General features: G+C 49.9%; 1 protein-coding gene across 6 annotated transcripts in view; it reads left to right on the plus strand.

The window, feature by feature from the left end:
- LOC100645321 overlaps positions 1-21576 on the plus strand; it is a 229634-nt gene that overhangs the window by 150482 nt on the left and 57576 nt on the right. For 5 of the 6 annotated variants that reach the window (XM_048405944.1, XM_020863067.2, XM_048405943.1 and 2 more), the window contains one exon: positions 7038-8368. The exons of the other annotated variant lie outside the window; for it this stretch is intronic. The gene's annotated coding sequence lies outside the window, so the exon portion shown is untranslated. The remainder of the gene's footprint in view (positions 1-7037; positions 8369-21576) is intronic. 6 annotated transcript variants of the gene reach the window in all.

Genomic DNA, 21576 nt, shown 5'->3' on the forward strand with positions numbered 1-21576 from the left:
ACGCTCGAATCGATCTTCAGGGATTTCTCCTGCGTGGCAGGGCTCCGGTGTCCTCGATCATGGGGACGAGACGGGCTCTCGAACTCGGATTCACCGAGTGGATGGGCTTCTTCACGGCCGATTAAGTAGCGACGCTCGTGTATCGAACGAGTAGGCGAAAAGCTTCGTGGAAATTTCGACGTTGATCGCAGCTTTCGAGACGACAGATTCTTCTCGCGCGTTTCCCATCCCGATGATTCTCGACGAAAAAATTTGCGAACTGTGGTAAAATGGACGAGGAGGGAGGACACAGAAGGAAAAATTCCGCACTGCGTAAACGCTCGATCGTGGGAGCTCGTTTAAGCGAGGATTTAGTTGCTTGTTAGCTTACTAAATAACGTGTGGCGAAGGTTTGAGCGAGAAGCGGCGCGCGGTAGGCGTGCAAGAACGATGGTCCAATTAAGGATGTGCTGCCGGTTACTTTCGGTTAATCCGCGTGAAGAGCGATCTCCGGGCCGAAACTCTTAACTTCTAGAAAACTTTCCGGTTTCATCGCCCGGCGAAACTCTACCGCTTCTCCTCCCAGCCGCGAAAGCCACGAATTACCCACAGTCGTTCGGCGTGTACCCGCAGGAGAATCTCCTCGCGACGCCTGGCATCTTTAATTAAACGTAGCTTTAATCGTTACACCTTCGAGTTTCGTTACACTGTTGCGTCCAACAAAGTGCGCGACAATAAACGTTCTTTCGTTGCAAAGACTAGTGCCTGGCTACAGCGGATGCATAATTGGCGTTCTAACGAATAAAACGCGACTGAATGGCACGCATTCATAGAAATCTATTACGCGATCAATTCTAGAAAAATTGAAACTAAATTTTATTCATTGTCGTTGTCAGCTTCCTCTTTTTATTCGCTACGACGTCATCGCTTGATATATTTTCATGACCTACTACCGATTCGTTGATCGTCAATGTTTAGGACCTCGGTGGACGTATATAAACGTTCACTGGAGACCTCGTCATTGTTGGCAACATAGTCTGTACGTTCAATAAAAATACAATCGTGGAAGAATATATTTTCTTATCGCGCAAATTTAGAGCCGTGTTTACGTATATTTCGCTACTTTGACGTATCAAGTTCGTCGGAACGACAATACGTCGCATACATTGGCTGTAACCGTAGCCGAATAAACCAGGCCTCGAATAAATGCTGTTTCAGCTTCCTGCCTTCAGACTATCCTAAACTATAATACGTACGCAGTAACAAAGGCCGTGAATATTGTTGCACGGTCGACCATCGATTAGGCCTCCGGATACGACGTGCAACTGTGACGAAATCGTCTCGACTCGGTCAACCAGCTTCCCAGAAGGCTCGCACACCCGAAAACGGATATGGAGCCAGCAAATGACTGGCAAGCGTTACGAACCCACGACAGTGCGGATACGCGATTTCGTCTCGAAATCCAAAAGCATTGTTCTCCGTGTTCCGGCACCCCGTTGAGGCACTCATCGCGTCCAAAGATCTCCAAGACGTCCTCCAGACTCTGACTGATGGATTTATGAATTTACGGTCACCCTGATCCACAGGGGGTTAATTGGTGGCAGCGTGAAGCGACCGGGTCGGAATCCAGAGAAGAAGAGGAAAGTGGAGACGCGGTGGTGCACGTGAGTCTCCTTTCGTTTCGCGAGCAACCGGTCCTCGCGATAATTGCCGTCATTTTCTAAGCATCGTCAAGGTCGGTGCTGAAACCGGCTCGCCTTTCATGCCACCATCTCGCGTCGTTTTCCTGGCAGACCTTTCAGCTGGGTCATCGTAACCCTTTAACGACTCGTGATTATGATTCATTAACCGTTTCGTTCTGTCCGAATGGCTTCGCTCGGAGAATTAGATCCGACCGAGGCGGAGTTATAATTGCTCGTCCAACCTTTCGCCATCTGCACATGCCGAGTGTGACAGAAACGTTGTCGTTCGGATCTCTTTCTGCGAGAGATGACACGCGATCCGGTGGGAAATTAACACGGAAAACGGATTTATCGGAGGATTGAAATGCTTCTCGGAGGTTGTTGGCCATTACGAATTCGGAATTAATCGAACCAGTTGAGAACCGTTGAGAGATCTTCCTTCCAAAGATTGGATAACGAGATGCGTAAGTTTCTCCTCGTTAAAGCGGCGTTCACACCGAACGAACGTGGAAGAACCGGTCCTCGTCGAAGTTCGTAGCGTTGGAAACGCGTGGAGAAAAAGCAACGGGGCCGTTTCTAGGTTGCAACGCTTAGCATTTCCATGTCGAGATAAGCTAATGAGACGTACGACGGTTAGAGGTAAACACGCTTCAAGTTTCCATTCCACGTAACGCGGCTGCCATTTCGGCTATTGGACCGCCGATAGCGACGCTCGTCGAAAACCGACTTATCGTCCATTCCGGTCTGGTTTTTTGCTCCTTCGCCTAGCTAGCCCCGGGTAAATTTTTTAATTCGTCCATTTTAGTCACGTGAAACGCTAGAATACTTAGTATGCTTAGTATAAATAAAGGCAACAGAGTTACAAGATACCAAGCTCTATGCCCGAAAAGAGATTAGATGGAAGAATTCGAGAGGGTACAACGGCAGTAGCGTTTGGCAAAATTCAGCGTACGAGTTGGAAATTTTCGGTTACGTCACGTTCACGTCACAGCGTAACTCGAAATCCTGGAAATAAATCCGCCTGTTCATCACGAATCCAGCCCTTTTCAAGCCCGTTTCTCCTTTTTTCAAGAGCGAGAACAATGGAAAAGCGAAGGAACGGGTCTAAACGCGAGACGGTGCATCGCATTTTTCTTGGTATATTTCCCGAGCGCGTGGCAACCGGACGTTTTGAAATTCATCACGAGAGCTACTTCATATAACGCGGCGGAATGAATTATGTCGCGGCGTATCTCGCCGCGGTATCTTCGTTTTTCTCCGGTCGTAATCCTGGCCAGGCGCACGTGCCGCTGAATTCGAGGTTTAAATTCGCGGCGACGTTTCGAGTATGCGACCGCGGAACGTACGAGCTGCCGGCGCGTATCTCGCCGTGAAATAATTTCGCCAACGTCGCACCAAACCTGCGCACGATAGCTTCGCGCGTTCCACGGATATATTAACAGCCACTTTGCGTCGCGCTGATTAACCACCAGTATTTCCAACTTTCCTTTCGACCGTTCGCGAATTAATCATCCGCCACTATCAACTGAATTCTAAGTATCCCAACGCGCTGAAATAGTTTTCGGTCATCGTTTTTCGATTTTAGTCGTCGAGTAAGCGAATTGAAAAACGCGAACGATGGATTGTTCGGTTCTTGGCTTTACGACGACCTGGTGAAAGCGGAGATAGATCAGCGCTCCTCCATCGTCGAAGCCAATAAACACGGTAATAAGCAAAGGTCGAGAAATTTACGTCGCGGCCGATTGCGTTTCCCTTGGACGTCCGAGTGGAAACCGTTATCAGGCCAAACGAGTGGATAGCGAGCATTGCGAACTCGATGGACAGTCTTCGCGTTTATCGTTGTTCGACTACGTTCGCGCAATACTCCGCGGACTGACGACCCCTGCCAGCCGAAGGTATACGCAATTTATTCCCGGGCGATAAATCATCGTCCACCTACGTTCGTAATTTCTTTTTGGATCATAAATCAGTTGCGCGTCGGAACCCATACGGACACGTTCGCGTAACCACCACTGTGCGTGTAGTCACGATGCGTGTAAGTACGATGCGCGTAGACACGGCGAGCGAAGAACACGTGGAAGGAACAGCGGATACCGGTGCATCGGTTACACAACCTGTCCGCTTTTTGCCAGCAACGCGAATACTCAGGACGAAGAAAAATCGCAACTGTTTCGCGCGATGACCGTTTATTAACACGTCAACCAGAGAAAATTCATGGAATCTGGCACGCTCTTCTAACGGATCTCATATCGCAGATGTCGGGAAGAGTGAATAGCTTATTTAGTATTTTTAAGCAACAAAATTTACGACGATTCAAGTTACAAATGCTATTACCGATCGAAAAAGATAAAGAAACAATCTCAAGGGGAGATACGATTTTTAGGTAGAATACGATTCTCATCGACGTTGACAAAGGGGTTAAAGAAGCCGCTCTGTAAATGACCGGCAAGAATTACCAGAGGTATACCGCTCGTAACTCCATTAATATCAATTTTATTGTCGCGATCAGGGTAGCGCGTGCGCGGGTCGTCATGAGTCAGGCTGTTTATAGCGACGATATTTTAATGACCCTTCTCGTCTCGTTCACGAACACGACAAACAGTTGGGTCAGCGTTCCGGTTGACACGGTGCCGCCTTTGAAGATCGAACAGCATCGAGGAAAATCGTTTCGGCATCGACACGGGTTCGGGACAGCACGGCTCTTTGTACCGGTACTGTTTAATCTTATCGACGTTCCCGTTATCGTCTTTACACGATCTGGTACGATGTTCGTATCCATTGCTGTGGTAATCGCGTTCAAACATGAACGTGGAATCGGTCGTGGATCTCTACGACGCGTCCCATGTTTATTTAAAAGCAGGTAACGATCATCGGTGGTAATCGAGGACGTTGATCACCTCGAGCTCGAGCAAACGCACGCGGTTGGACGAGGAGTTCATCGACCGATAACGCGTCGATAAGTTTCATGACGAGTTTCGGAAGAAACCGTGGAAAGTCGGTGAAAAGCGCGGTCGAGTCGAACTCAGCGAGTATACATACTTTGTGATTCGAGAGTTTCGTGCTCACCGGCCTTGTTTCGGCTTTCCAGCACCGGCGAAAGAATGTCGTTCGAAGGTATTAGCGCTTTATCGCTGGTTTTTCCGACGAATTTCCGAGAGCAACGAACTTAACGTTGCTCGACGCGGTTATCGCGTGTTTTTGTCGAAAGGTTCCTCTCTCCAGAGATACGACAAGTTCCTCGGTCTATTTGCCCGGCTAGATACACCGGCTATCTCGCGTGTTTTTGAGGAAGGTTAAACAAACTTCTGACGCCCGAAAACCGACGAAGATTACCCGTGTTTGTCGAACGATGCATCATCCCTTGCAAACAGACTGCGCAATCTTCCTTCACTATGGAATCTACTGGCGCGGCCAGCCCGAGAACCGTATTTGTTCGCGTTAAAACTCTTAACCAAAGCATCGATTTCGGTCCGTCTGTCGAGATACGTTGATAACGCTCGAAAGTTTCCGCTGTCCTGGTCGTTTTCGCTAATTTTCCGAAGAAAACGAATATTCCGCGAACGATCTCGTATACAAATACGCGCTACCCGCACGAATCGTCCTGTTACGTTGCCGTGTTGGGAGAAGCATTGTCGTGCCTCGCGAAGCAAGACGAATCCTTCCTTACGACGCAACGTTCCTGCCGACGATAAATCGCGGAACAGAGCACGGCAACGACCACTTACGGTACCATGGTTTCCGTCAAGCCGTGTCCACTTTCTCACGGAATGCATTAACGCCTTTGCAGCGACACGCGAAGGCCCGTCGACGAGCATCCACTCGGCGTCACGGTGCACAAGCTCCAGAAGGATGTTTAGCAAACACTCGGAAAATTCGCTGCATCACCTTTCGGCTCGGCGTTTGGCAAACAAGCCTCGGTTGGAGCGCTTCCAGAAAAGCTGTCGCCGCTCGGCGTAGGCGCCGGCGTCCGCCCATCGAGCATCGTCGACGAATAATCTGCGCGAGTCTGGCCCGGCTCCGCGGAATCCGATCGCTATCCGCCTCTATCCGCTTCCCAAAGACCTTATTCGTTTCTTTCGCTTCTTTTTTCGACCGATGACTCTTTCCATCAACGTCTGCGGTCGACGCGCGGCGGTTTAGGTACAGAGAGAACGCGCACAACCTAACCCCTCTGGCAAAACGCGGACCATTTACCGGCGAACAGGTCGATGACGAGTACAATATCGCGAGTAATACGATAACCACAATGGACTATTTCGGCATCAACCTGTTTCGCAAAGCCCGTTTGAAGTTACCGACGCCAGGCGCCGGGGCCACTCTGCTTCCCTTTCGCAATCCACCGGCCCGAACGAAAGGATTTCTAAATACTCGTTGGCGGTATTTGCGGATGTCCGCCGGTAGTCCCCGCTAGGCCTCGAAATACCGCTGCCTGGAAGCATGCAACCACCGTGAGAGTAACGAAGGGCGTATGAGGACAGGGGGTGCGATGAGGATAGGGAAAGAGGGAAAGAGAGAGGTCGGATGGAAAGGAGGAGCGAACAAACGACGGGACCTTCTCTCACGGGGCGCCTGCAATCCGATCCTCAAAGCCCATCGGGTAAATACGCCTACGCTGGCCAGGCGTAGGGGAGGGGGTTTGGAGAAGGAGCGTTTAATTAATTCCGTCCAATATGCCGGTACACCGCTGGAACATAGTCGGCAATTCCGGCTGCGTTTTCACGATACGTCCGCCTTGTTGCGTTTATATGCGCGTAGGAGCGCGTGGCTAAGTGTTTGGTCAAAGCAAGCCGCCGCCCCGGCTCTCTAACCGCGCTCGCACGCTACGAGATGATTAGGCATTCGCTTGATGGTTTCCGGAAAACCTGGGATCGCTGGATTAGGCGAGAGCGTTGTACTTTATTCCGTTAAATCGACGTAAATCGCGATTGACAACAACAGGGGGAACGAGTGGTTGCGCCAAGTTTGATGTTCCGATGACGAGAGCTCGCAGTCCGGTCGTAGGAAGATTGCAGGTGTTCGCGATAGGAAAAACGCTTAGCTGGCCGTGCTCCTGACCCATATCTTGCGCGTGAGTTCCGTTCCTCTTCCACACGCCACGCCACGTTCGCTATCTCGTTGTCAGTGTTACGATAAGCTACAGATGTTTCGTCAAAGAAACTTCTGATCCTCCGAAATCCTTCGCGAAAGCCTACGCGAACCCGAACTATTAAGAGAGCTTACAGTGTCGCGCGGTGAATCGACACGCGATAGACGTTAAATACAGACTCGTGGAAAGAACAGACAGCAAAATCATCCGTATTGTCTCGAGCTAAACGCTCGCCAGTGCAAACAGCAACAACGCGCGTCACTTTACTCGACGACTTTGTTTCGTTGCAGCCCCCGCGGAATTACCCCGACACGGAGAGTCCTGTCATTGAACCCGGCTCGTCGGCGCATTGTATCAGCCCGTCGACACGAAACAACCCCCGTGAAGGCAGCACGGGACGGTGGAGGGCACCACGGTACAGGCTCGTAGAGAAGGGCGTAAAACCACGGAGAGGAGCTGGACTCGTTGCGTGCACCCTCCTGCCTGCGTGGTGCAGCTTCTTTTTTTCCAGGCCGAGTCACCGTTGTGTTCACGCTGTAAAAGGACGACACCGGTTTCCATCCTTGTCCGGTGTAGCATCGTCACTCCACCCCTTGGCGATCTCGCTTTCACCCTCGTGAAAGGAGTCTGCCACGCAGAATACGAAGAAAGAAGAGTCGCGGCCCGGAGGAGTGGGGGGTTGGTAGCGCAACGCGACGAGAGTAGGGAGACCAGGCATCGGATGGGGGTAGCTGGCAACGTGGTAGAGGAAGCTTTCGGTGGGAACGGTGGGGGCAGAAACGAAACGAAGCCTCCGAGCGGTCGGGCGAAACGGCGAGCAACAGTGTGCCGCGCGCCGCTGACAAGCGAGCGTAGTCGTTGAGAGTTTAGTGCGAGAGATAGCGCGTGTCTTGACGAGTTGGAAGGTGTTGCAGAGTGGTGAGACTGGCGTGCAGGAACGTTTCGTGTTCGATCACGCGGGTGCGTTCGAGCTTCCATGAACACATGTTCCGCAGCAACGTCGGAAGCGCAAGGGGACAGCTGACACCGGAGGATACGAGCTCGATCGTGCCCGTGGAAGTCTTCGGCTTGTGCGAAACGGAGTGAGGTTTCCCATGGTGGGTTCCGTGCGTATGCATACTCGACGTGTCTACGAGTGAGAAAAGGGAATGATCGACAGTGCGAGGAATAATGGTGTAACGTTGTCGACGACGGTGGTTCCGGTTGATCATCGTGTTCGTTGACAGCGTATGGCTCGCGATCACTCGACCCCGTTGCTTCGTCTACCGTGCACATTCGTAACGACGCTTCGGCACAAAAAGCCACCGTCCGGTAACTTCTCGGCAAACGGAACGAGCGCACGATCGACGAGCAGGGACGGTCGTCGACGACGGGTGATTTCGAGGAAAGTGATCGTTGCCGTTGAGACACGCTTACGGTGCTTCAGTGATTCGTGAGAGCAAGCGACAGAGTGATCGAAATCGGCGCACCGGATATATCATTTTGCGAGTAAAGAAAGATCGTTGTGTTTGCTGTGATACGAGTGGTGCGCGGAGAAGCAAGCTACGAGAAGAAGGGTGTCCGTATTTTTGAAGGAAATGCGCTGCTAGCAAATCGGCAAGGTGTCGCCCGAATTTTTGAGGTAGGCTCCTTCTCATTATTGCTCTTTGCAAGCTCGAAATAATAGTTGGTAAAAGCGGCGACAGAATATGAGAACGAACGGGGCTACAATTATTCGTGAAAAGGTGCGTGAGTGGTATACGGTAATTGCGTCGGGAAATGGACCGTATCGTCCAGGTTGAAAGCCCGTTACGCTCAAAACGTAGCTTTCCGAGGTGCGTGCAAATTACGATCGGTGTATATCGCGTCGGCACGTGGACCTCGGCTGATACAGAAACCGCAAAGTTACCACCGTTCCGTGAGATTTTTCTCCCGCAAGAGGATTACCCTGGATACCATTCTGAAAACCGGCTGTTCCGCCGGATATCATCCGGATCGTAAAAGCCTTAGGATCGTGTTGGAGCACGCAGTGGCACTAGTCGTTCGGCAAATCGATTTTGGATTCGCAAACGTCCGTCGGATTCGCTCGATGTGAAAATTTTCGAATTTATCCGTCGTCGAGATCATGGCGCGTTACGCAACGGGTACTTTATTTCAATTTAAAGCGCTTCCATGCGAGCGTCTTTCTTGTAACGCTTGCGTCACAGCGACGTAGAGTTTCGTTGGCGTTCACGAATTCGACGAGTTCCCAGCACGAGCGTGGTATCTCGCTTGAATTCGCAGGACCGACATTTTTCCGCGGTTAACGTAAAACGATATCTCTGCGAGCTGCGGATCCAATTCAACGTGAGACGCGCGCGGACCATGGCGCACGAAAGGAAAAACGAACGAAACGGTGAAAAGAGAGGCGGAAAGGTGGAGGATATAGAGAAAAATTCCGCGAGCGCGTGTCTCGTGGGCGGCAGAGAAAGGCAGAACTTAATGCAGCGAGCAAACAAATAAAGCATCTCCGACGAGGATTGAATAGAGTCGACGTGCCACGGAGATCGATATTCGCGACTCGCAGCGAAACGTCGAGCGAGATTAACACACGCTACCGCGGAAATACGCGTCGACGGTCCCGCGCACTCTTTCGCGCTTTTTCGCCGTCCTCTTCTCTTCTTTTTTTCATTTTTGTTCCTTCTCCGACGAATTAAATCGACACCGTCGTCGGTTCGGTTCGGTTCGGTTTTGCTTGTTCGGCCTTTTCAATGGCGTGGGCTCGTGTTCGTTCACCTGTTGGTTAATTTCCATCGAATCACGGGTATGTTTACTCTCGATTACCCAGCATAATGGAGAATTTTCATCGCGATAATTAAGCGAATCCAGGGGCCAGGCAGCGCCGGAAATGCGCTCGTTCCATTTGCGAAATTACCGGAACCGTGACTGTCGGGACGAAGCACCAGCATCGTGATACTTTTCGGACTGGCAACCGTTAAAACGTGCTCGCCAGTACGCTCGAAGAGGAACGTTTCCGTCGCGATACGATTCAAACGAGTTACGACGAACGACGCGAGTTGCTCTCTATGCGCGCGAGGTCATGCCACCGAACGAACGGAGATGAAATTAGAAATAATCTCGAGACTCCCACGAACTCGGTCAGGATCGGCTGATGTAGCGAGCACGCCTGTCGCTGACAGTTATTAGGAACTTATGGGGCGAGAGTTCACGGCGAAAATTCGAGCCAGACCAGCACCGGGGGAGTTCGTTTTCTGTTCGAGACGCGGCACGGTTTATTTTGACTGCGCACCAAACCGCGTCTCGACCCTCTGCGAACGTCACTTTTTCTTCCCATCACTTTGCGCCCGTTTCTTCTTCGAATTTCGATCGTTCCTCTTTGCGCGTATGTCTTTTTCGAAAACGATCACGCGCCGATAATTAAAGGCAGAAAGAAAACTGTATGCGTATGTATTGTGAAAATCGTTCTAACGTTGCAAAGCTTAAATATTGATGGACATCAATGGGTCTCTAATTGCAGACAAGGTAGCTCGATTGGAATCAGATTTCCAAAGGCGATCGCAGTTGGAAAAGTTGCTGGTTCATATATACATACAGTAGAACAGACGATACCGCGTTAGCTAAAATCGAGCTGGAAATATAAACTCGTTTGTGTTCGTTGCAAAGCATCGTGTAGCGCGTTAACACTAGAACTACCGATAGTTAACAGGAAACTATTTCTACCAAAACCAGTGAAAATGGTCTGTTCTTTAAAAAATACGTAATAATAGAATATTTGTATATTTATTGATTTATTATTTTCTTACAAAAAGCAATTCCATGTTATATAGTAGATTTTTGCTATTATTAATCCATCTGGGACTATGATCTCTAAACGTGGGTTGACAAATATATAAAATCGTAGAACCAGTCATTTCGACTGGTGTGATATTTCTAGTGTTAGGTCCGGAATTTTCCTGATAACTGATATCATCATATTGAACGATACGCGGTAAAAATTTTAAAAACGCGTGGGAAATTGTACAAAACGAGCAAACTGTTCAATTGGGGTTCGACAAACAGATCGCAAGATCCTTTTACACTTTGACAAGTATCAGTCATGTTGACTGGTATTGGGTATAAGTTGCCTTGATACAAAATTACTTTGAGTTTGAATACATAAAAAGCGAAATAAAATTCATTATATTACTCTTTCAGTTATCGTTGCGAAAGTCATTACATCATTGCGGAAGAAGAATATAACATGAAGTAAGAATTTTAAAATAAACTTCTAAAACCAGTCAATTGGATTGGTCAATTGGCAGTTCTAGCGTTAATCCGAGAGACACCCGAGAGAGAGACGAGCTCGATGACCGCACCAGCATCTAAATCTCTCCGCCTTCGTTTTCCTGGCAAAATCGTGGCAAAGTTTCCGTTGCTTGGCGGAGAGAAGGCGCGTCATAATCGAGCGTCAAATTCGTTGAATAAATGCACGGTTGCGCGTAAATATTCCACGATGGACTCGGCTCGAAAAGACGAGCTGGCCGCGCTCTTGGCAGTGGATAGTCCACGGGATAGGCGGCAGATGGAAGCACATCACGGCCGGTACACCATCGTACCACGCGGGTCGACTTTCCGTCCAAAGCCACACGTTTCCTTCGATGACGCAAACAACAAATTCCGAAATACCCACGACGATAGTCGTTATCGCTTTGTAACCTTTAAATTGTTCTTTTCCCCGATAATACTAATTACCATTGAAACTCGTCGGTCTGACGCGTCACGCAGGAATGTTAATGTTTTCTCGTTTCTAGAGCAAATACCTAGCTAGATAACGGTCGGAACTAAACGACTCAATTGACAACGCGAGGGAACGAACAACGCTGCTCGAGTCTGTTGGAATTCCTCGTTTCCGATGATTCGGTGGAACAGCGTTGGTAAAAAATGTGAGACGTTAACGAGCCACCAGTTAAAGGCTGATAGAGCGAGGTTCCAGTTGCTAAACGCTGCAAAGAAGGTTCTCCGATCGTAAACTCGGTTTCGAGCGAAATCTTGCAGGGGTTAGCGAACCGGCATGCAACGCACAGACGCCGACGACACCTGCTCCCGCACCCTCGTGTCACCGAATACCTGATTAGCGGGGGAGGACTCTCTGGAAGTCGGTACCCTTGCCGGAGGGTCTCGGTTTAATAAAGCACCGCGCCGGTGAGAAACGCGAAACACGTGCGTGCAAAAGTTCTCCCCATGGAGCGTGTAACGACGTTCCACGGCCGAAAGAGGAAGGAAGGAAGGATGGAAGAAAGTTACGAGGGTGGTTACGAGAACGCACGAGTGGAGGAGGGTGGCCGAGAGTAGTTTTAGATGTCCCGTTGCCTTCCCTTCTATCGCGATGCTTTACTCGCAAGGAGCGAGGCGAACGAGCCGCGGAGCACGCTCGAATTTTCCAGCGGTGAAATTATACCGATAGATCCACGTCAAATGGAAATACGATGGCGTTGGTTCGCAATATCGGTAATGGGGCCAACGGTTTAACGACGGAGTTTGGAGAAAGTGGCCCGGGGTACGCCGTACTCCCTGGTCGCCCGCTAAACTTGGATATTGGAAAATTGAGTTAACTTATGCCAGAGTAGAACGATTTTCTCCCGTTACCGTGTACGGCCATGATTTTCAGCCGTTCGGCCTCTAAATTCGTTTCGCCGGATTCGTTTGATCGCGAGCGCTAAACGATATTTCCACGACGACGCAGAACGAAGCCTGCAATCGAGAAGGAAACGAAACGAAACGAGAGAGGTCGACCCTCGTCGTATTTCGCTGCTTCGTATAACCGCTGACCGAAGAGGGTGCGAACTTTGTTTCTATGGGCCGCGAACAGGGGAGTTTCGCGACAGTTTCGAGGGCTGCGAGTTTCTGGGAGGCTGAACACCGGCGTTCCACGCTGGCGACACTCGTGACGAGAGTATCGATGCTGGTTGAGAGACGGGATGATCCTGCGAGATTGCCGACTGTCATTTTAACCCCCATCGCGCACTCTCTTCTGTCTTCGCGTGTCTACAAACACTCCCTGTCGCTGTATCATCGGCAAATCGATGGCGACTCGTCAAACTACAAATATTTAAAGAGCACTCGTCGCGCGGAATCGTCGATGACTACGCGTAATGCGTTTCATAAATTTATCCCGAAACTCGAGCGATCGATATCGATGATCTGGATGGGATCTCGCGGGAGAGAACGAACGATCGCTCCGCAGTGGAGATTCCTACCGATTTCTTGTTCCACGCTTTTTACGCCGTGTCGGTCGAAGACGATACGAAGAAAGAAATCGCTGGTATTAAATCGCGAAGACTTATAGGACACCGTGACAAACGTCGTTTACACGCGCTTTATTTACGACTCGCGTCGTCTACTTGCGAATTCGCGCGAACGCGGATCGTTACGAGGGAAAATTATAGCGCGTAGGCGGCCCGCGTATTTCTCGATGCCCACAGATTTACGGATCGTTAAGTCTTACGAATTTACACGTTTCTTTCCCTCTGACCGCTATTTGCGGCCATGCCCAGATTTTATTGTACGTTGGGCGCCTACGCTCGCGCTTACGTTCGGCGCTCGTTCACAGGCGCCGCTATCGATCTATCCCGTCGAGGATCGATGATATTTCTTATCTTCGAATACTGACAGACGGTATAATAAATAGCAGGTATAGTTCTTTCTTCCTAGCTACGTACATGATTCAGAATATAATAGAATCCGTCCATTTTGAGATAAGCGGGGATCTTGGGTTTTTATTGTTTTTACTGCCACGAACTCGAAGAGGAAAATTTCCAAGACGGGAAAGAAGAGTCGACGCGGCGGAACGATCCTCGGGTACAAAGGAATCCAATGAAAAATTGCCTGGATGAGTTCGAAATATCCCATCGTCTGCAATTCGATGGGGTTGAAAGCGGAAGGTGAGGTATCCAAGAGAACGTACGATTTTCCTGGATATCCTTCGCCTCAATTCGACGTCGGGTAACGCGTCTGGAAAAGGAGAGACGTTTGGTGGAACAAAGGGAAAAACTGTGCGTGAAACGGTACGCATCGCGGCAACGCGTAACTCCGACGGATCTTGGGAAATGTTACGAACGAGAGAGATCACCCGCCAGGGAATAGCGGTGGGCGCAGAGGTTATTTCTGGATTGCGAAAAACTTTTAATAGCTTTCTGATAGCTTATTGGCCTTATAAATACTTCGGTACCTCGCGTCCCATCCAACTGTCGGCTCTTCTTCTCCTCGATCCGATGCTACTTTTTTCTCATCTCGTCCTCCATTGTGTGTCCACCTCTGCCCCGAGGAGACCTAAATCCCGAAGAAACTTGGATCCCCTGCAGAAGAAATTGTCGCCATTATTTATTTATTAGACGGGCCAGATCGCGCGCGATGCATCGCAGGTATTACACGCGTCTAGGAAGTGGAGCGGTGAAATATTACACGCCAGACACGCTCCTCGCAGTCAGGGTCGCTTTAAGCCTTTTCACGCGGCAGGTAATTTCGCGTCCGCACCTATTCAACCTCCTACCCTGTCGTAATCTGGTAAAAAGATTACGATCTTCTAACGGAGAATTAATGCCGGGGGAGAAAACGACGGAAGCGTTCCATCAAGAAGAACGAGGCATAAAGGTTGATTAGTTATTCGATTAGAGGAATTATCGGTGTTTCTGCCTTTCAACCGGTAGTTCCTCGGTACAAAACTTGCCTCGGTCTGGCAGCTTTCCCAACGACAGTTTCTCCCTTCCCTCTCTTCCTCTTAAAAGAGACACAATCCCACGGAATAGTGACATTGAATTAAAAAAAAAAAAAAAGAAAACAAGGAAGGAAAAAGAAGGAAAAATAGTGCAGGTCAGGCCAGACAGAAACGAACCGGAGAATCATCGAGAGCAGCCGGTGTCGCGCGGCCATTCAAGGGCGGAATTATTAAATTCGTCGGTGTCCCCTAATTAAAAGCGAACCACGGCCGATTCGGAATCGTACGAAAGTTAGGCGGACAGCAGCGAGTGGAAAGAGCAAGAGACAAAGGGAGAAAAAGAGAAGGAGCAGAGAAAGGGTTGGTCGTTGCACGCGCGCTGCCATCGCAGAAATAATCGAGTGCTGCGGGCGTAGCCGCGCCCTTCGCTCGACCCTTCGTTTCGTAAGCGCACCGCCACCCTTCCTGCCGTCCGCGTCCACCTATAAATAACGTCCCTTACGCACGTTGCAGCAATTTTCTCGCGGAGATACCGCCGGAAACGATCCCGGCTGCATGCATAATCATAATGAGCGGGGCCCGGGCGAAAATTCGGCTGGAATAATTGCGCGTCCGGGCCGGTGCGCAAGGAACGCGACTGCCTCGTTATCAGATGATACGAAAAATACTCTCGTGCGAGAGTCTGCCCTCTCGTAACTCGCTAATAGGCATTGTCAGGAGCGTTCGTGCGGTTAAACATGGCCTCGGTACGCTGGAATCGCGCGCTGCCTCGGTTCTAGCTTCGAAATCGCGGCAGAGTCGCGGTTAGACAGGAGCAAAAACCGTCAGTGGAAAGTTGGACGTTCCGCGCCGGTAGTCGCGCGTTAACGCGCACTGGTAAATGGACAGAAAATGTGGAATTCGCGCGACAGGCGTTCCAGGCGTGGATCGATACGATTTTCGTTTATAGCGTGATAAATATTTATTACACGCCAGGTGTAGTTCGCTATGGGAACGTTCTGCGGGTACATAAAACGAACCTTACAGCGTGTGATCAAGCTTTTTGTGGCGCCTCGTGGCGTAGTCAGCCTCTAGTCGCTAAATAACAATTTTCGCGCGGATTAACTTCTTCGCTTGTTACCACATGTACTGTGTATCTTGGCGTCGCACTCGTTCTTGCCAGTCTTGAAAAGTACCTACTCGTTGGACTCGTCCCAGTCGCTCCATCTTAATTTCCATTCATTATACCAGCCCGATCTCGTTCGATCAAAATAAAGCCACTTAAGGTGCAAATTCATCAGCCATTATGGGCGATCGCATTATCATACGCGCGACGAGGCTCCTTGGCGACACAGAATGTCGCGCGAGATAATAAGCCGGTACACGGTGGCACCAGCGCGAAAGGCTTTCATCGTTGGCAACTTGCTCTCGGCAATTATCGCCAATTTCAACCATACCAGTCGCGCGCCAAGGAACACCTATTCCGATCTTTATTCGCGTGGTACAGCCAGCTTGCAGCATCTCGTTCAGGTTCCGCGAGTCGCGTCGTTCGGTGTGGTCCGACCAGTTGAAGCCGGTAATCGGCGATCCTCGTATAAACGAGCCGCGAGAAAGAAGGGAAGAAAGAAGGAGACGCGCGTCGGTACAACGCCGCTGGGCCACGGGGAAGGGAAGATTAACATAGAGATGAGGTCGTCTTGAGTCTTTTCCGCGTGAGTTATGTTCCCGTGACCGTGCACCATGGCTACATGCGCAAGTCTGCTCTTTCTTTCTCCCTTTCTCGTGCGTGCATGACGTAGCAGAATTACGTTGCATTAAACATTGCGTCATAGAACACCGGAGCTCCTTTTATCGTCGTCGACTAAGAAGAAGCGCTCCGGGGGATGATATGTTTCGCTCGTTTCTCGCCAGCAACGCCAGACGTACCGATAACTCGGTTACCGTCCTCCGGGATTAATTGCCACTCCGGATTAGCTCCGCCGACGAACGAAGAAAAGAATCGTTGAAACGGAACCATACTACGCGCTGAATTGGAGCGAGTCGCGAGCTTCTTGAACGATTTCACGGGACTGGGTTTCGCGGAGCAAGTCGGTGGAAATTTTCCATCGGTCGAGCAGAGTTTCGAAAGAGTCGCCAAGAATGGTAAATCGGGACCGCGTGCCTCGAAGCTCGGCGAAATGGATCTTCAGCGTGGGTCGAGCACGCCACGCGTCGTTCGCGAGGATAACAATTGATGGCAGACTCTGGAGGCGAGAGAAATCGGACAAATTGGGAACGCTGTGGGTGGAAAATATCGCTCAAAAACGTTCGGCTTTGGCCTTTATGGTCTCTCCGATGATATTCCGAATCCGTGGCTCTTTGTGCTGTCGGGAAGATACTTTTAAACCCGTAAGTGTTCTCATGACAGAGAGAAAGGCGTATATAGATGGCTGAACGAGACGATAAAGTCGACACCATTGTTGGCATTAGCGGCGTGCCGGCTGTTTGCAAACAGCAATAATCATCTTTGTGACGTGTATCGGATGCAGCTAGGCACTGCGTGTATCAGGAACAGGGAATGCGTGCGTTGGTAGAGTTTGTATCACTTAACCGCTGGCGGTGGATACGGGGCTCGGTAAGCGAAGCTAATGCTGAAATAATGCGACACTGGTCGGTGTTCGCCGCGCGTATGCCAACCGAAAACGCAAATGCCAGTCCCCTGTCGACAGACTGCACGCCTACGCGAGCCGATTTCCGATCGCGCGCTTCGACGCTTTCCACAGCGTCAGGCCAACGCACCGTACACGTTTCACGTTCTTTATTCTCAATTTCAGCGGCAGCCGTGCTAACTCGTGCGACGATTTAGTTACTTTATTGTTTGCAATTAAACGTTTGCTTGTTTTTCCTTTTAACCATCGACAGGAAATTATTCGTTCGTCGCTCTAGACATAAGAAACGTTAGGCTTTCTCTTTCCTACCTTTTCCGTTCTCGTTCGTTAACGAGCGTATTTGCGCAATTACCACGTAGACCGAACGCACTTGCAAACCGTTGTTTCTCTGGAGAACATCGAACGAGATTAACGCCGTTTCTGCGGTTCTCGGAGCAGAAAGTATTGGATTCTTGACCGCTGTAATTGTCTGTTGGAGCAGACATAAGCGAAGGAAGAAACGCGTCACTGAAACCCTACTTTACGCTCCAAGGTCCGCTCTCGTACTTTTTTCCCATTGCCTGCAGCTTATAGCAGTCGCGATGAACTTTGAAGCTCGTCGAATCGACGTTGCTCGTAAATGTTTCAAAGTTCTCTGCTCTCTCCGCTGGTAACGATGGATGCAGCGATGAAACGAAATACCGTGCCGGAGCCGGAGAGCGCAACGATAATAATTAACGCCCAAAGTTTCTGGCGTCGAATCGCGCGTCAAAATCTCGAGACGTTCCAAATTAATCTCGTCTACTTTCGCCGTCCCTGAGGAAACCTCTCTCTCTCTCTCTGCTTCTTTCCTTCTTCCTTTTTTCACCAAAACTTGTTCGCGAAGGGCTAAATTATGGATCAACGAACGCGCAGGCATTTGTCTTTTCCGTAGCCTCTTTTTTAAACGATCATACGAAAATTTTAGTAGTTAACAGCCTCGAGAATAAATTAACGCAATTTCCGCAACGTTGCAAGGTTGCATTTGACTCGCAGTAATTGGTTATTTAAGCGATTGCTAGAACTCATTATCATTGGAACGAGTCAAGCATTTTTATGTTCTCTACAAATTTCCAATCGAATCTCCGTCTCGCCGTTGAATTTTAACGATCGATTTTCTGAATCTTTCAAGATGCTTCGCGTTTAATCGATCATGGCGATTCGTTTCGTAAATGGAAGCTGTTCGTTGCCCAACGAAGTACGTTAAACGAAGCCACGGTCGACTATAAATACGAGTCACGGCGACATTCGTTTCGGGAAAATGGTGAACGTGGTGAATTTCGGTGCAAGGGCGGCAACGTTATGAAATTTCGCGCGACGCGGTTCACGAAATCTCGCCCCTTCCCACCGAATGTCCGCTATTTCGTATCGCGACCGCCGTTCTTTTTCCACGCTACCGTTTCAGTCCCGTCACACCGCGAATATATTTTCCTGCGTGTCGCTCACCAACGCGTAAGGTTCGCCGGATTTTCATAATGAAATTACCATGCGTGTCAGTGGCGCGAAGACACGGTTTTACGTGCTCGTTTTGGGCCATGGCCAAGACCATCCAGCAAAAGTCACTCAATTCTCGTCATTTCATCACGGAGACGTTAAAAAATCTCTGTTTGCAAAAGAGGCAGATCGTCGAGATCGTTTGGTTACGTTGTATAATTCGAAACGACGCGGTTTTGCCCAGATTCTAATTTATACGCCAACATAATCTAGTTAGAGAAACTTTCTCCGCTACCTTTCAACGATCGTTCCGCTTCGAATTTTTTCACCGCGTAATCCTCTTATCGCTTCGACGCAGCGGTTTATAGTGACACTTAATTAACGTGATAATTACTTCTGGCCTGTTCCTGCCACTATGTACATGTATCGGTATTATTTATCCACTGGCCATCGCCATACTTCCAAATCGCGTTTCTCTCCGTCAAAATTAGCCACCGCTGGCTAGGCTAGCCGCTGCTATATTCGTATTTATTAGCGTAGCGGGTGTCGGTACAGCGAGCGTGAGCCGGACTGTGCGCTTTTTTTCAGGAACGGCCACTCTCCAGCGCACAATTTCATTAGGACCGACGTCCACTTTCCTGTTTTTCGCGCATCATTTCTAATTCTAGGGCCCGGCCGAATTTTCAGCCGCGGTCCGGCTCCAGTCCAGCCTTGGACGCGTCCTTGTTCCAGACTATTTTGAGAAAGAGGTTGTCCCTCGTGGCTCCTAGACGCGACCGGCGAGATTTATCGCGCGAAATCGCGCGGCGCACTTCCAATTAACCCTCGAATAAATTTTTGCTTCAGCCTCGCTTTTTTCCCCGTCAACGATGCTTCCTCTTCTGCCTCGAAATACAATGGATGACATATTGTTCTTTGCCGCGGTTCCGTCGTTCGGACGTCGAATTCTCGATAATTCCATTTTACGGCTCGTAACTTAAATTTATCAAACTCGGTATCAGATTTTTTCTTTTTTTCTTTTTCTTAGAGTGCAGAGACAGGGAAGAAGCTATGGTAAGGGTGTTTGGTCGCTTTTACGCTGGTGGATATCAGACGGTGTTTTTCTATCTGCGAAAAGCCGCAATCCCATCGGGCCTCGTCGGCCGACGAATATTTAACGCGCGGAAGACGCGGTTTCCTGTTCGCCTGGAAAATACCGATAGGCTCCACGAGACGGTATTGTGCCGGTCTCCGCCATTCAATTTCCCTGTCTACCTCCACTCCCCTATCTTGCTTTTGTATATTTTGATCCGCAGACCCTTCGTTGCTGGTCGTGCAGGCGCTGGTAAACTACATCTCTCGCGACGTTCGGTTTCTCGGCAAATTGCGCAAGGTATTCTTTGTTCCAATCTACGGTGGCGCAAATTTCGCCGGCCACGATTTTAACCTCGCGCGGATACAACGGAGGAATTCGAAATTATTCGAAATTGTACGGCGTAATCGTATTTTCACGTCGAGATTCCATCGGTTGAGTTTCGGCGTTCGTGAAAACACGAGGACAGAATGCGATCCGTAGCACAGCGAGAAGCGGCGCTGGAAAAGCAGCGTGGCGACGCTGTAAGGGATTGTATCGGGCAGAATTAAATAAAAATCACGCGAACTGGAGATTTGGTGAACGCGGAACCGAGCCAGGAACGAGATGAGCGCTTCACGGCGCTCGCTTGGCTGCTCGTCCGCATTCTGCTCTGCATATGAATGAGAGGAGAACGGAGGTTGAGAGCGAGCAAGTGGATGCTGGAGAAACGGAGACGCACCGTGGGGTTCCAACGTCGCCAGCGTCGAGCTGGAATATCGGCCGAGCCAAGAAACGGAACGGAAGGAACGCTGCGTTTATTAAACTGAGCGCGGACGTGTTCCTCTTTTGCTTCCTCGACTTCATCCACCGACACGGCGCTCGCCCCCACTTCCCTCTATTCGATCCACCTCTCTCTACCCATTCTTTTGCCTCTAGTCTAGCTACGCCACGTGCAAAATACTGGCCCGACACGCTCTTCATCATCGATGCCTTTTTCTTTTCGCTGTTTTCGTCTCCCTCGCTCTTCTGGTTACACCTTCGAACGAGCCCTAACTTCCGTGCAAAGTCGTTTCCAAGCGAATGTCAACGACATCGTGGAGCCTCGGTCTGTTTCCACGCTGCTGTTTCGAACTTTGCTTTCGTACAAATCATCTAACCTTCCGAGGGTTTGTTCGGAAAGGGTTGCTGAATGTTTCTTTTCCAGTTTTCCTAAGCTAGCGACGAATCGAGTTAAACGTTCGAACGATCATTAGTCGAAACTTGCAGTATGACGAAGGTTAATAGGTCCCCTGTTTTACCAAGCCCTAATGGAGTATTTTTTTGCGTCTACTTTTCGTGAGTCATTCCACTCGTCGACTCGAACGAGCTACCAGCGGGCAAGTGTTCCTCGAATACGCAAAAGGCTTGAGAAGCGTAGAGTTACGCCGCAGCCGGTGTCCACTTGAACAAGAACAGTCTCATTATACGAGAAACGGAGAACCTCGCCACATTGGACTTAGCGCGTGTTAAAAAATACGAAACTCATCGCACAAAGTACTGCCGCGTCGTGCCACCCACCTACGGAGTTTCCGGCAGGCTTTCACCGTCAGCGTATCGCTACGTCGATTAAAGAAAGTCAGAGTGCATGAGGGGAGGAATCAATCAGCGAAATCACGCGTTGGATGACGAATAGAGGTGGCGTCGTATCGGCGGATCGTCTATTCCGTCTCGATGATATACGCCGTGTATCCTCGGCTAGAACGTCGCGGCGTCGGTGCTTACGGGGAGGCCGAAACAATTAATCAAGAGAATACAATCGTGTGTGCCCGGACGAGGAAGGAGGAATGGGAGGTAGCGAGCAGACGAACCGCTGGCGTGACTGATTCATTATGAGACTGTAATTAAGTCCCTGTATTAGCATACCGACTAGATGGAGACCGTTTCACAACCAGTCAGCAGTGGCTGGAACGACTTGACCCAAAGGTGCTTCCTATGCTAACGAGATACCTCCCCCATGGGTCGGTGTATAGACGCGTGTGTGCGTT

Source organism: Bombus terrestris, chromosome 5 (assembly GCF_910591885.1).
Source record: "Bombus terrestris chromosome 5, iyBomTerr1.2, whole genome shotgun sequence".
NCBI classification, from domain to species: Eukaryota; Metazoa; Arthropoda; class Insecta; order Hymenoptera; family Apidae; genus Bombus; species Bombus terrestris.